This window comes from Pelophylax lessonae (assembly GCF_965119305.1).
Source record: "Pelophylax lessonae genome assembly, chromosome: 3".
NCBI classification, from domain to species: domain Eukaryota; kingdom Metazoa; phylum Chordata; class Amphibia; order Anura; family Ranidae; genus Pelophylax; species Pelophylax lessonae.
This window is the reverse complement of record NC_138770.1, coordinates 283,936,252-283,953,042: the sequence shown is the minus strand read 5'-3', so window position 1 is coordinate 283,953,042 and position 16,791 is coordinate 283,936,252. Positions and strand designations below refer to the sequence as shown.

General features: G+C 43.8%; 2 protein-coding genes across 6 annotated transcripts in view; one reads left to right on the top strand and one right to left on the bottom strand.

The window, feature by feature from the left end:
• MCF2L2 (MCF.2 cell line derived transforming sequence-like 2) overlaps nt 1-16,791 on the top strand; it is a 529,158-nt gene that overhangs the window by 326,842 nt on the left and 185,525 nt on the right. The gene's annotated exons all lie outside the window — the stretch shown is intronic.
• B3GNT5 (UDP-GlcNAc:betaGal beta-1,3-N-acetylglucosaminyltransferase 5) overlaps nt 1-16,791 on the bottom strand; it is a 48,255-nt gene that overhangs the window by 30,856 nt on the left and 608 nt on the right. The window lies entirely within an intron of this gene.

Below are 16,791 nucleotides of genomic sequence, written 5' to 3'. Positions count from 1 at the left end.
CCTCCACGAGGAAGCTGGGCTCACAAAACATGGCCGCCCCCATAGAAGAGACATAAGACTCCAAAAACATGGCGGCCGGCGTGACCTGAGGACATACATGCATTCGGTCTACGGCAAAATGGCGGCGGACCGCCGATATCGTCTTCCCAGCACATCCACCTGCACTCTGCTGAGAGGTGACATATGGATCTACAGAGATACACTGCACATAAGGTAGGATTATACCTCCTATGTTTGCTGTAATGTTACAGTCTGCTGGGTAGAGTGTTAGCTCTTGAACCAAGTCCACTTCCCACAAACACATGCTGTATTACAAGGGGGACTTGTAAGTGTCAGATATATACTGACCATATCTGGAGGGGCCCATAATATATACTGCCTCATAAATGAGGAAAAAAGGGAACGTTTTACTCACCATACCGAACCGACAGGCACCCTCTCTTCATAATACCCTCTCCACCGAGGTGGGGGTTTGTGGACGCCTCGACTCTCTGGTCCTGGCGTCCAAGCGAGCTTTTAACTCGCAAAGTCAGTCCCTTTACTGGGACTCCGTCGCGGCCGACTCAGCGCACTGGTCTGCACGCGCTTTTAGGCAGAAACCGGGGTGACCACTGGATCTCACATCCAGCCCGTCGCCCGGCCCCGCATACTTACTTGAATATGTCGCGGCCGACCAAGCGCAATGCCTGGTCTGCACGCGCTCGTAGGCCGGCTGGGGTGACCACAAGTGTCGCCCAGTCCGGCATTTTTGCTTGAAGATCTCACAGGAAAAAAACACTGGAGAAAACTACCTAAAAAATGTCTTTTTCTTAAAGAAAAAAAGTCTTGCCAGGACCAAAAGATCCCAGCAAGGAACTTAGGTCCTTACTCCTGACTAGACAGAAAAAAACTGATTCCCTGTAGCAGAGAGAGGGAGGATATACCCTCAGGGACTGCCCCCTAGGGTGGAGCCAGAACGTTTTGTCATTCTGCCTAGTCCTACTCCTGCGGAGACAACATAACCCAGCTCTTGAGAATCAAGAAGACTACGTCTGTCAATGAGCGATAGAGAAATCTAAATTGTGAATTGTGGCAAGACTTGAAAATTGCTGTTCACAGACGCTCTCCATCCAATCTGACATAGTTTGAGAAAAAATGGTCACTCTCTAGATGTGAAAAGCTGGTAGAGACATACCCCAAAAGACTTGCAGCTGCAATGGCAGCAAAATGTGGTTCTACAAAAAGGTATTGACTAAGGGGGGGCTAAATTTAAGTACATGCCACACTTTTCAGATATTTGTAAAAAATATTTGAAAACCATTTATCATTTTCCTTCCACTTCACAATTATGTGTCACTTTGTGTTTGTCTATCACATAAAAGCCATTTACATTTTTGGTTGTAACATGACAAAATGTGGAAAATTTCAAGGGGTATGGATACTTTTTTCAAGGCACTGTAAACACAACACAGCAGACACCACTAAGACCCTGGAGGCCCGGTGGAATATCCACCTTCAGGATGCTGTTGCGCTCAAACCAGGTGAAGGCTTCTTCGTCACATTTCTGGAGGTCCAATTTTATTGCTTTTGCCAGGGGGTTAAAGTTGAGCTAACAGATTCTCTCCAGGCGTGAGGGTAAAGTTGTGCCCAACTATCTAATGTGTGAATTGAACCATAAATGAAAAGGTTTAATGTAGAGAAGGTGTTTGATCTTTACGGTACACACATTAAAAAAACTCTGACCACAAAGCTGGAAGAAGTGAAGATCAATATTTTCATTACACAATACGATCCCCACCCTGCATCTACATGATAGTCTCGTTCTCTACCCACTCTCTTTTAACCTTCTTAAAAGTGGTGAAAAAAAAAAGTACATTTGGAGATAATATATATTTTACAGGCTGCTTTTACATCAAACCATACAATGATATACACACACATGGACTAATTGGTTGGAACCCTTTTACGCAAAAACCACAATTTTCTCTGACATAACTTGAAACTAAAATTTTTTTTTCTTCTTCTCCTCCTCATCTTTCCTCTCTTACCCTCTCTCCCCCTCCCCCCCCCTCCCATCTTTCCCTCTCCTTCCCTTCATCCCCACACCACTACTGTGCCCATTTCTTATCCTTTATATATGCATTCAGATCATCACCTTCTTAACCCTATCACAAATTCATTCAATCACCCCTTCCTCCTTTCCTGCCCACTATAACCTCACGCTCTATGTACCTCAACAATCCACAGCAGTGTGCAGGTCACATATAAACTTGTATTGCCCCTGATCCCAGAATTGCCTCTCATGCCGTCATCCATAATACTTTTAATCAATGTTTGGACTCAGATATGCATGGATAAGATTTTCTTACTTGACTTCAAGCCTCATCAATATTCATTATCGTTTACTTATGGTTACATCAGGCTACCCACACATTATTTCAGTTTTTATAGGCATTGGGATAATCCAGGCCTACCTTTTTGTTTAACTTTAACATTATTGTACTAACTGTGGAACTTGTATATTTCACTTCTTCATGTTCAATAAAATATTATGGAAAAGAAAAAAAAAAAAAAAAAAAACCCTTGAAACTGACAGACTAATTGGCATCCATCATTATTTATTCATATTGAAAAGGCATTTATTTACCTGCACCTTTAAGACCATGTTACATTTTGCACCTACACTAAGTCTGTATACACACTTAGAGCTTTGTAGACGTGCTCATAATTATGTAACTCCACATAAGTTTATAAAAGGCGCAAAAAAAAAACCACATGTAACGCTTGTGTTGCAACTCGTTGTACAAACACAGGATAAAAGATGCATGTTTATCTCTTAAAAAAAGGCGAATGAGCACATTTGCTGCATTTTGTCACATGTGGGGCAGCCCATTCAAATGAAGAGGCTGCCCTGTGTGTGTGTGGAACAAAAGCACACAAAAAGGCAAATATGCGCAACATGATTTTGTACATGATTATAAAATGTGAAGTTTGAATGAAGGCTACAGGTGAAACATGTAACATGGCGCCAATCCATCCCCCGCACAAGCTGTCAGATTTGAAATCAGCTTGACGCTGCATGGTTCCACCTGCATCACAGATCACTGTGAATTATTAATCTTCAAATTCTCTCTGCCACCATGACAGATGAACTTGCAGTTTTCAATGGAACAAGTGTGGTGATCACCACACTCAAAGCTCAAGGACACTTCCTCCAGCCCTCTGACAGTGTGTATTTCATTACAGGCATAGAGCTGGAGTAATAGTCCGCAATAGTCTGACTACATCAGCAAACTACTGATCACGATTGAAATGCTCTGCAGGTGCATTTGCAAAAAAATATAATGCACATATATAGTGTGTATAAATATAGATTTTGTTGCACGAGCTTTACAGTTTATCCATGCAAACCATGGATTTCTGTTGCTCCCAATAAGAATTCTGGACCAGCAAACAGGCAGTTTTGGTCCACTCAACCATGTTTTGGATGGTTTTAGCCGTTTAGGGTCTTTATCCCGTTAGGGGACCCAAACCTAACACTAGGCTGTATGTTTTGCTGCAAGATTCCTTAATAGTCTTGAAATTTCATTGTGCCCTGCACAGATTCAAGGCACCCAATGCTGGATGCAGCCTCAAAACATAACCAAGCAACCTCCATGTTCAAAACTTTTCTTTGAAAGCTTCTTTTCTCTGGGAACATAGAACTGATGTGACGTGCCAAAAACTCCAGTTTTGTTTCATCTGTCCAAACGACATTCTCCTCTATGGAGTAGAGGATGTCACCTGTCATGTCCGTTGACACTCACCACGATCGAATCTGATCCTGTCCACCAAAAACAGACAAATGGTGGTCCTATTTTCCATCTGTCCAGCGAATTGGATGTAAAGCGACAAGTGGTCCATTTCCATCCGATTGTTCCTCAGGAACTCGGCAAAATACATGCAGTGTATAGCCAGGTTTAAATCCTGGCTGCTAAATCTGGCTTATACACTAGTAAAACTTCAATTCAAAAATTGCGATTTTCAGATTATTAGTTGGATGAAATCAACATCTGTATCCGTTTTCAACTGCAGTGATGGGAATATTCGAAGGAGCAGGGTGGAAAATCTTTTTTGAACAAATTAATTTCTAACAATTTTGTTCGGTCCATTTGTTCTAAAATAGAATGTTGAAAATAAAATAAATTGTGAAGGATTTTGAAATGACATTTATCAAGCTTTCAAATCTGAGAATTTTCATACTAATATACAGTGCTCATCAGAAATGAGAACATCCCAACAGATTTGTCAGAAAACCTTTACATTCCTTTCAGAATCAACATTTTCTATAAGAAACCATATTACAAAATACTCCCACCATTGCGGGCTATAAGTCCCGGTTCACACTAGGGCGACCTGTGAGGCGACCTGGTCGCCTCACAGGTCGCCTCCCATAGGGAAGCTGCGGACCCATTCTAATAGGAGCGACACAAGTCGCTCCGACCTAGAAAAAGGGTCCGGAGCTTCTTTGGGGTGACCAGGAGGCGACCGCCATAGACTTCAATGTTATGAAGTCCGTAACGGCCGCTCCGAGGTCGCGGCGCGCTGCTCGCACCGCGACCTCGGAGGTCGCCACCCGAAGTCGGATCGCGTGCATGTGAACGGGGGCTTAATTGCAACCAAGATTTGTTTGTACACACAAAAAAGTATTTTTCCTAACAAAAAAGACCATGTTGCAAAAATGAATACACCCCAATGAACGTCTAAAGCTGGATACACACTATACAATTTCCATTAGATTTTTTCCTTTAGATTTACCAAAACCATATAATATGAGGTCAAACCTAAACACGTTCAATTTGTATGCAATCAGGCAGGCCCTTGCACTACATAGTTGAAGATAAATCTAAAGGAAATCGAACAAAAGTTATATAGTGTGTATCTAGCTTAAAGCGGTGTTCCAGCCTCACCCCCTCCAAAAATTAAAAGTCAGCAGTTACACATACTGTAGCTGCTGACTTTTAATATTAGGACACTTACCTGTCCTGGAATCCAGTGATGTTGGCACCACGTTTTCATCGGCTGTCGGTTGCTGCCGCTGCCACCGCCATTGCGGGAACCCGACAGTGAAGCCTTGCAGCTTCATGGGCGGGTCCCTAATGCACATGCTCAAAGCGCATTTTGATTGGCTCGGCGGTGGGGGAAGGAGGAGGGGGCCAAACGTCCAAGGGACGGCACCGCGGTGCCGTCTCCCAGAAGTGAGGAAGGGTACCTGTCAAAAACAGGTCCCCGTTCCCCCCTGAAAGTTGCCAAATGTGGCACCGGAGGGTGGGGAAAGCAAATGAGCGGAAGTTCCACTTTTGGGGGGAACTGCACTTTAACCACTTCCATACCGAGTCATGTAAAATGACGTCGGCAAAGTGGTTGTCTAGATCCGGGCCGCCGTCATATGACGTCGGCCCGTTCTAGCTGCTACTGCGCGCCCCCGGCGGCGCGATCAGGGATGAGGCTCGTCCCTCGGACATAGCCCATCACTGATCAAGGTAAACAGCCAATAGAAATTGGCTGTTTACCACGTGATCGGCTGTGTCAATCACAGCCGATCACATGAGCGGCTCCAGCACGAGCCGCTCGTTCTCTCTGCAATGCGCGCCCCCGGGGGCGCGCAGAGCAGCGATCGGGGACGAGGCTCGTCCCTCGGACAGAGTCGATCCCCGATCTAGGTAAAGAGCCAATGAAATTGGCTCTTTACCACGTGACCGGCTGTGTCCAATCACAGCCGGTCACAAATGTCAACAGAGAACACGGTAACTAGCTGTCACCGTGTTCTCCTCCTCACACACTGATCCTGTGTGAGGAGGAGATTGTGGTAACAGCTAGTTACCAACTACAGTGCACCCTAAACACACTGATTGCCCCCCCCCCCCAATAAAGAGCACCTGTCACTAGCCCATCAAAGTACCCGAGTACCTGTCATCAGGTACTCAGATGACAGGTACTCGGGTACTCTGATGGGCTGGTGACAGGTATTCGGGTACTCTGATGACAGGTACTCAGGTACTCTGATGACGGGTACTCTGATGACAGGTACTCGGGTACTCTGATGACAGGTACTCGGGTACTCTGATGACAGGTACTCGGGTACTCTGATGACAGGTACTCGGGTACTCTGATGACAGGTACTCGGGTACTCTGATGACAGGTACTCGGGTACTCTGATGACAGGTACTCGGGTACTCTGATGACAGGTACTCGGGTACTCTGATGACAGGTACTCGGGTACTCTGATGACAGGTACTCGGGTACTCTGATGACAGGTACTCGGGTACTCTGATGACAGGTACTCGGGTACTCTGATGACAGGTACTCGGGTACTCTGATGACAGGTACTCGGGTACTCTGATGACAGGTACTCGGGTACTCTGATGACAGGTACTCGGGTACTCTGATGACAGGTACTCGGGTACTCTGATGACAGGTACTCGGGTACTCTGATGACAGGTACTCGGGTACTCTGATGACAGGTACTCGGGTACTCTGATGACAGGTACTCGGGTACTCTGATGACAGGTACTCGGGTACTTTGAGTACCTGTCAACGGAGTACCCGTCATCAGAGTACCTGAGTACCTGTCACCTACCCATCAGAGTACCCGAGTACCTTCCACCTGCTCATCAGAGTACCTGACGCCTGAAGTACCCAAGTACTTGCCGCCTGCTCATCAGTACCCATCACTACTCATCAGTACCTATCACGTATCAGTACTGATCATCAGTACCCATCAGTACAGTATCACCTATCAGTCAGTGAGTACTACTCATCAGTACCTATCACCTGCCTGTCACCTGCCCATCAGAGTACCCGAGTACCTGTCACCTGCCTATCGGAGTACCCGAGTACCTGCCACCTGCTCATCAGTACCAGAGTACCTGTCACCTGCCCAACAAAGTACCCGAGTACCTGTCACCCTTCATACAGCCACCATGTCCAAGTCCAAAAAGGTTTATATACGTCGTCCGTTTAAACCTAAATACCGGTGTTATGGCAGCAGATAGCTGCCATAACCCTGGTATTTTTTTAAACGGTGGACGGTTGGCTTTCCGATAAGGGTGGTCCCAGCGGCGGATTTGCCGTGGGATCACCCTTCCGGGATGGCGGAAGAGGCGCCCCCCCTCCCGACGCGTTCCAGTCCTTTTCCCCGCTTACCGGACCTGCCGGCAGCGGGGAAAACGATCCGGTCCCGAATCCTCACAGACAGGATGTCGAGTGAGGGCAAGCTTGCCCTCACTTGACTCTATGGTCTTGGAGGACCGGAGCTACGGAAAATGTTGTTGCCTAGCAACCGGTTTAAAGGTCCTTTTTTTTTTTTTTTTTTTTCATTTTATATTATAATTTTTTATTTTTCTATCTTTTAGTGTACTTGTGAGATCTGAGGACTTTTTGACCCCAGATCTCACAAAAAAGAGGTCCTGTCGTGCCTATTTCTATTACGAGGAATATTTACATTTCTTTTAATAGAAATAAAAATGATCAATTTTTTTTTTTTTTTTTTTAAACGGTGTAAAAATAAAAAATAAATAAAATAAATAGTAAAAAAAAAAAAAAATTAAAGCGCCCTGTCCCCGTTAGCTCGCGCACAGAAGCGAATGCGTACAGAAACCCCGCCCACATATGTAAACGGTGTTCAAACCACACATGTGAGGTATCGCCGCGATCGTTAGAGCAAGGGGAATAATTTGAGCCCTAGACCTCCTCTGTAACTCAAAGATGGCAACCTGTAGAAATTTTTAAATTGTCGCCTATGGGGATTTTTAAGTACCAAAGTTTGTCACCATTCCGTGAGCGTGCGCAATTTTGAAACATGACATGTTGGGTATCTATTTACTCGGCGTAACATTATCTTTCACATTATGGAAAAAAATTGGGCTAACTTTACTGGTTTCTTATTTTTTAATTAAAAAAAGTGAATTTTTTCCAAAAAAATTGCGTTTGGAAGACCGCTACGCAAATACGGTGTGATAAAAAATATTGCAATAATCTCCATTTTATTCTCTAGGGTCTCTGCTAAAAAAAAATATATAATGTTTGGGGGTTCTAAGCAGTTTTCTAGCAAAACAACTGATTTTAGCTTGTAAACACCAAATGTCAAAAATAGGCCTAGGCAAGTGGCTAGGATGCATGATGATGCTCCTTGGATGTTCGGCCCCTCTATATGGCTAGGCTGTGAAAAAAAGTCTCACACATGCGGTATTGCCATACTTAGGAGTGGCAGAATGTATTTTGGGGTGTCATTTTTGCTGTGTACATGCTATGTGTTAGGAATATCCTATAAATTGACAACTTTGTGTAAAAAAAAAAAAAAAAGTTTTCATTTTTTTCCCACATTTTCCAAAAACCTGTGGAAAAAAATGATATGTTCAAACGACCCATAATGCCTCATAGAATATACGTTGGAGTGTTTGCTTTCCAAAATGGGGTCATTTTGTGGACTTTTCCATTGTATTGGTGCTCTAGGGCCTTGAAAAGTGTGATAGGTAGTAAGAAAGTTTTATGTGTATTTATGCTCCTAGAACGCCTGAATGTGCTTCTTGGACGTGGAGTCTCTTTTTGTGGCCAGGCTGTGTAAAAGTCTCACACATGTGGTATCGCCATACTCGGAAGGAGTAGCAGAATGTATTTTTGGGTGTAATTTTTGCTGTGTACATGCTATGTGTTAGAAATAGCTTATAAATTGACAACTTTGTGGGAAAAAAAAAGAAAAAAAAAATTTTTTCTTCATTTTCCCAAGAATTGTGGGAAAAAATTACAACTTCAAAAAACTCACCATGCCTCTTACTAAATACCTTGGACTGTCTACTTTACAAAAAGGGGTCATTTGGTCAGTATTTGTACTGTCCTGACATTTCAGGGCCTCAAGAAAGGAGATAGGCAGTCAGTACATCTGGTGTGATCAATTTTCAGCAATTGGTACCATAGCTTCTAGACTCAATAACTTTCACACAGACTAAATAATTTACACTAATTTGGGTTAATTTTACCAGAGACATGTAGCAGTATACATTTTGGCCCAAATGTATGAAGAAAAATTTTTTGCAAAATTTCATAATTGAAACTAAAAAAAAGTGTTTTTTTTTCAAAATTTTTGCTCTTTTTTTGCATATATCACGAAAAAAAAAAATCCCAGTTGTGATCAAATACCACCAAAAGAAAGCTCTATTTGTGTGAAAAAAATGATAAAAATTTTGTTTGGTTATAGTGTAGCATGACTGAGCAATTGTCATTCAAAGTGTGAGAGTGCTGAAAGCTGAAAGCTGAAAATTGGTCTGGGCAGGAAGGGTGTCTAACTGCTCTGTATGGAAGCGGTTAAGGCTTCATTCACTCCTATGCAGATTACTTTTTAGCATTTCTGCAGTGCTTTTTGCTTTTTTTACTGTGATTTGTGCTCATGCTTTAGAATAATAAGAGAAGTTGGCAGAATTGGTGGCAGGAGATAGAACATGTAACATGTTGCACCCTAAATATGGATGGAACATGTAACATGCTCCAAATTAAAGTCAGGAATATTCACCTCTAAGACTACATTCACACGGGTAGCTAGGAGCGCATAGTTTGCTGCTTTCAGAGATGGCTAAACACTGCCTCTGAATACAGCAACACTCTGCTATTGCCACATACAAACTGTCCAATTAGCTGCAGCCAAAACTTCACATAAACGCCAACTTTGGGTGCACACTGGCTGAAATCAGGATCAGTCGGAGGCTCGGTTTGCATGTAACCACTAACAAAAGTGCAAGTCTGACAGCCGCCACTGACAGCTGCTGCTTGCACACAATGTGTGTAGGCAACATTTAGAACCGGTGGCAAGAATATACCAATACTACATACATGTAAATGTAGCTTTAGGTAGTTGTCACAGCATTGGGGTGTCCTTATTTGAAGTTTTTTCTCCTACCTCTTCTTTTTATGAATATAAAATATTGGATTTCCTGCCTTTGCAACAGTGGTCCCCCTAAGAGAGCTTGCAAGTAGAATAAAAGGCAATACTGCCACTCCCCACTGCTCTTTTATTTCCTGCATAGGTTCTATTTATTTTTTGGGAGGGTTTTTCCCCCAGAGTTCTTGTGGTTGCAAAGACCCAGTGAGTGATCCTGTCCATGCGTCTAATGCACATAATATCTATTATGTTTGACAATGCCTTAAGCTGGCCATACAATTATCTTGTACAATTTGCTTTAAATTAACCCTCAACTATGTAGTGCAGGGGCCTGCCTGATTGGATACAAAGTGTTTTTCAGGTTTGCCCTTTTTATTATATGGTTTTTGGTAAATCTAAAAGGGGAATTGTACAAGAAAAGAGTACAATGTATGGCCAGCCTTAGAGCTATGGATGCCAGTGAGATGATGTCACTGCTCTAAAGATTCAGCACCGTTGTTGGCCATGCGCAGTCGCACTTGCCAGAGTTTTGCAGTTACATGACTGCTTGGAAAAAGTAAAAAAAAAATAAATAAATAAATAATAGATCTATGACTACTGCACTGTATCCTGTACTGAATAAATTGAGGGAAGATCTTCACACTGAGATTTATTACTAACTGTATGGAGGAAGTTGAAGCTGATGAAGCAGGCTATTTTCTTTCATCGATTACATACTTGTCTTGTTACAGCGATTTGTTGCTAAGAAAATTATGATTTTCTATGGGATCACTAACAGTGAATTTTTTTTTTACGTGATTGAGATTTTAGCTCAGCAGCAAAAGTACTAGCAAAAATTGCTTTAAGGGGAAGTACAGCTACAGCTCGTTTGGCTGTACTTCTCCTGTGATTTAAAGGAGTGCAGTTTATTCTGCTGTGACCCGTTTTCAGCAGACAGCGTGCAGAGGCGGTCCAGGCTCAGTCAAGATCACGACAATGAAGTTGGAATCTGCCCACATGCCTGAACCGGCACCCCGCACAGGCTCTCAGCAAGCTGCTGAGAGCCTGAGCCAGCCACCCCGCCCCCTCCACTGACCAGCGCTCCAGTGAGCGAGGAGTGGGCAGAGCAGAGAGCTGCTGACTAACAATGACCAGCTCTCTGCTCACAGAGCCTTGAGAACCGAGTCCTCGGTTCTCAGTGTTAAAGCCGGCAGGGGACGGATGCTGAATCCTCCTAGGTAAGTATGATTCAGAAAAAAACTAACCCCATTCTTGTCTTTTAATGTTTTCCTATGAAATAGTGCAGGATCCATATGCTGGGCTACAAATAACTGAGCAAGACCAATTTGTAGCAAATCACCAGCAACTCTAGCAATTAAATCCCAACACACTAACAGCTGCCACTGACATTAGCAATTTATGGCAGGGATTAATATCTGGGAAAAATATCACCTTTGTGTCATTAGTCTAAGAGCAGTGGGTGGGTAATGGTTTTCCTTTCCTTCTACTTTAATCTAGATGGGACACAGACACCAATAAAATCCTGACAACCATTCTTTACTGTATTCAAAACTGAAGAGAAAAAAGTTTTAGCTGTGCATAATCTATACACAGGTGTAGAACACTGCAACTCATGGGCTCTTTTAAGGAAGTGCTACCCAAAAATCTTCCCATGCTACATTAAGCTGACCCTATACTGATTGATCTAACACATTCCTCAATCTGCGCTAATGGCACTGTGGACGAATACCACCCCACTCGCCGGACTGTTGTAATACTTGAACTGCGGCTGCATTGAATGCATTGGCTGTCTGGCTGACAATTTACCACCTGTAGGAGAAGGCTGACAAGAGCACCTACAAAAACTGGATTTTTGACTTACCATAAAATCCTTTTCTCTGAGGTTTATTGACAGACACAGCTCCATATTCCTCTTAACCATTGGGTTATGCTGCCCCTACAGGAGTAGGACACTAGGCAGGAAAAAAACGTTACCACGCCTATGGGGCAGTCCCTGTAGGCATACACCCCATCACTCTGCTATAGGATTCAGTTTTGTTGCAAGCAGTTTTAGAGAAAAAAACCCAACCCACTCAGAAATAGAGGGGCGGGTGCTGCATCTGTCAATGAACTTCAGAGAAAAGGATTTTACAGTAAGTCAAAAATCCAGTTTTCTGTATCGTTCATTGACAGACGCAGCTCCATATTATTCTTAACCAGTGGGATGTCCCAAAGCAGTATTTGCATGAGGGGTGGGAAAACACAGAAAAGAACGTAGTTTTAACAAAAGGTTCCCTTAAAAAAAAAACAAATACACTAAGACCGAAGTCCCAGCCAGGAACTAGGTCCTACTCCTAAACTAGGCAGAAACAAACTGAATCCTATAGCAGAGTGAGGGGGGTGTATGTCTTCAGGGACTGCCCCATAGGCGTGGTAACGTTTTTTTCCTGCCCAGTGTCCTACTCTTGTAGGGGACAGCATAACCCAATGGTTAAGAAGAAAATGGAGCTGCGTCTGTCAATGAAGGATAGAGAAAACACATTTTTACTGGTTTGTAGCTGAAGATTTAAACAGTGTATGGCCAGCTTATAGGCTCATTTACACTGCGATCCCTCCAAAGATCAGACTTCTCCTGACATCCCCCCCCCCCCCGCACAGCCTTTCACTAGGAAGCTCAGTGTCCTGCTGCTTCTCCTCCCCTCAGCTCCTATGCAGCTGAGAACAGAGGGAATGTGATCACTTATTAAAAAAAAGTTAAAAAGTATTGATAATTATTATTTTTTTTAATCAAATTTGATCTATACACAAAATGTTTTGCCTTTCCATTTGGTTTTAAACTGAATGGGTTGTTTTACAGGATGATTGTTTACAATCACTGCATTTAAACTGGTTGTAAATCCATTTCTTTTTTTTACTTTATAATTGCAGGCAGGTCAGGTTTTTATGACAAAAGACATCTTATCAATCTCTTCTGTCATAAATGCTTCCTCTGCCTGTCAGCTTAATGTACACTGAGCCGCCCATGTGCAGCTCAGCATGTACGGTAGTAACGGCACCCGGTCTGTCTGAAAACGAGGGGATTCCTGTGTGCATGCACAGGAGCAACATCACAGGCCAGGCTCCAGTGGTCGAAGAGATGGAACCCGGAAGGAAGATGTAAGTCCCTGAGACCAGTAGGATTGGTGACTCCACAGTGCTGGAGGGCACCTTATGACAGATAAGTCTGTCATAATGATCTTGTATGTGGTGCATACTAGTACTGTACACTAGAACTTCAAATGATTCTAAAGTCAGAAATTTTTATTTTTTTTAACCTTAACCACTTAAGGACCAGGCCTATTTCTGACACCTTGTTTATAAGTTAAAATCTGTATTTTTTGCTAAAAAAAATTACTTAGAACCCCCAAACATTATATATTTTTTTTTAGCAGAGACCCTAGAGAATAAAATGGAGATCAGTGCAATACTTTGTCACACCGTATTTGCGCAGTTGTCTTACAAACACAATTGTTTTAGAAAAAAAATACACTTTATTTAAAAAATAAGATAACAGTAAAGCTAGCCCAATTTTTTTCTATGATGTGAAAGATAATGTCACGCCAAGTAAATAGATACCCAACATGTCATGCTTCAAAATTGCGCATGCTCGTGGAATGGCGACAAACTTTGGTACTTCAAAATCTCTATAGACGACGCTTTAAAAATTTCTACAGGTTACCAATTTAGAGTTATAGAGGAGTTCTAGGGCTAGAATTATTACTCTCGCTCTAACGATTGCGGTGATACCTCACATGTGTGGTTTGAACACTGTATGTGGACTAAAAAAAACCCAAACCCCTCCTCTGCACTTAAAAGCATTCAAAACGCGATGTTTGGCTGTTTTGAATGCTGTAATTTTTTTTAATCTGACACTGATGAGATCACTTACGGGTTTTTACATGGAGAACCGATCAGAGCCGAATGCGAGTTTGACCGGGTCTTCGGCGGCCATGCAGGCTGGTTGCCCGGGTCTCTTGGTGGGATGGGAAACCAGGACGAGCTGCGGAATGCGGCGGGAGGGCCGCATCGGTTGTCATTACAAGACAGTAGACAGTCGGCTATGGACGCCGGTACTGGGGTGATGCCTCTAGCTGCAGGCATCACTGCAGTACAGTACTTTCCTGAAATATCGGTCACCTTGGTGGCCAATTCCGATATATCGGGGAAAGTGCATATCGGCCCTCGATATATCGGCTTTGCCGATAATCGGTTGATCTCTAGTTAAAATACTCCCCACTACTTGCTTCTCCACCCGCGCTAAAACACTTACCTGCCTCCTCTCACAATCCAGCACTCTCCTGTCTTCCAGCTTTCACAGGAAAATCTGAGCTGTGGGAGCCATAGGCTCGTGTGAGCAGGGAACTTACCAGTGCTGTGTGTGTCTATGGGTCAGGAGGGTACCCCATCACACAGCTTGATAAGGGGGGCACTCGTAGGAAAAGAGGAGCAGAGAACCAACGTGGGACTCCAGAATAGGAGGTAAGGGACGGCTCCCTGCACAGAGAACGTAGATATAACATCTATTTATATTAATTAAAGAACTATTTTGCCATTACACTCTCTTTAACCCTGCAGGGGGACTTTCCTACTGCTTTAAAAACACAATCCACTGTATGTGGTATAAAGCAACCCTTGCAGTTGCCATAAACGCTTCAAATGTATTATTACTCGAGGCTCCTGTGAGGAGGGAACGGGGGTGTGCCTTACCAGCATTGTGTGTGTCTATGGATGCACACAGCACGGATCAGAAGGGTACCCCATCACACAGCACGATAATGGGGGCACTCTGGAGAAAGAAGGAGCAAAGAGCACCAGCGTGGGACCCCATAAGGGGTGGTAAGGGACAGCTCTGTGCAATACCACTGTACAGAGGACGTAGGTATAACATCTATTTATATTATTAAAAATACATTTTGCCATTACATTCTCTTTAACCCTGCAGGAGGACCATACTTTCCTATTGCTTTCAAAACACGATCCACTGCATGTGGTATAAAGTAGCCCTTGTGGTAGCCATACATGCTTCAAATTTATCATCCGAGGCTCCTGTGATGAGGGAACAGGAGTGTGGCTTACCAGCATTGTGTGTGTCTATGGATGCACACAGCCCCTTGAAAAGCGGGGCACTCAGAAGAAAGGGAGGAGCAGAGAGCGCCAGCGTGGGACCCCAAAGAGGTGGTAAGGGACGGCTCTGTGCAATACCACTGCACAGAAAAGGTAGGTATAACATGTTTATAATAATTTAAAGCGGAGTTCCACCCAAAAGTGGAACTTCCACTCATCTGCTTCCTCCCCCCCCTACGGTGCCACATTTAGCACCTTTCAAGGGGGAGGGGAGGAAACAGATACCTGTTTTTGACAGGTATCCTTTCCCACTTCTGGGAGACAGTGCTGCGGTGCTGTCCCTCAGAAGTTCATCCCCCTTCTCCTTCCCCCACTGCCAAGCCAATTAGAACGTGCAGCGCGCTTAGCGCATGCGCAGTAGGGAACCAGCTGTGAAGCCGGTTTCCTGTAGGCCCCTTTCACATGGGCTTTCCGATCCGGTCCTCCTGTCAGTTTTTCAGGCGGACCTGATCGGATGCTCCATGCACCCTTATGGAGCAGTGGATGTCAGCGGGAACATTTCTGCTGACACCCACTGCTATCTGATCCTATCTGTGAAATCCGGATGGAAACCCTATTTTCCGTCAGTCTGGGAGGATCAGATCGGATAGGATGAAAACAGACAGACAGAGCAGATTGGGGTCTGACAGCTCCATCTCTGCACACAGAGCAGAGACGGACCTGTCATCCGCCTGCTCAGCGGCGATCGGCGGATTGATCCCCGCTGAGCAAAACGAAGTCCGCCGGGCGCACCGCCCGTGTGAAAGGGAATGAATGTCGGTGGCAGCCGATCTGAAAATTGGCTGGGGTGCTGACATTGTGGGCTCATTGAACAGGTAAGTGTCTATATATTTAAAGTCAGCAGCTACAGTATTTGTAGCTGCGGACTTTCATTTCCCCCCCCCAGCTAGAACACAGCTTTAAACAATTTTGCCATTACTATCTCTTTAACCCTGCAGGGGGACCATACTTTCCTATTGCTTTAAAAACACAATCCACTCTATGTGGTGTAAAGCAGCCCTTGCGGTGGCCATACACGCTTCTAATTATCCGACTGATGTGCGATTTGATCACAAACGACTGAAGTGGTAATCAAACAGGAATAATTTCCCTACCAATTGATTTAGACAAGATTCGATCAATCCAAGTTTTGCATCAAATCGGCAGCACCAAGATCCGGTGGCCATACACACTTCAAATTTATTATCCGACTGATGTGCGATTTGATCACAAACAACTGAAGTGGTAAACAAACAGGAATAACTTCCCTACGGATTGATTTAGACTAGATTCGATCAATCCAAGTTTTGCACTGATCGGCAGCACCAAGATGCGGTGGCCATACACTCTTCAAATTTATTATCCGACTGATGTGCGATTTGATCACAAACGACTCAAGTGGTAAACAAACAGGAATAACTTCCCTACGGATTGATTTAGATGAGATTCAATCAATCCAAGTTTCGCATCGATCGGGAGCACCAAGATGATTTTGTCGTTAAGCCAATTGTATTTCGATTGATCAGATTATGAGGCTGTATGCTGAAAACAGACGTGATTGATCACTTACGGTCATATCCTCCAACTCCTCTTCTTAATACATCATGTGGATGGATTGGGTATAGATGGATAATATCCTCCAACTCCTCTTATATGGATGGATTGGGTATAGATGGATAATATCCTCCTCTTCTTATATGGATGGATTGGGTATAGATGGATAATATCCTCCTCTTCTTATATGGATGGATTGGGTATATATGGATAATATACTCCTC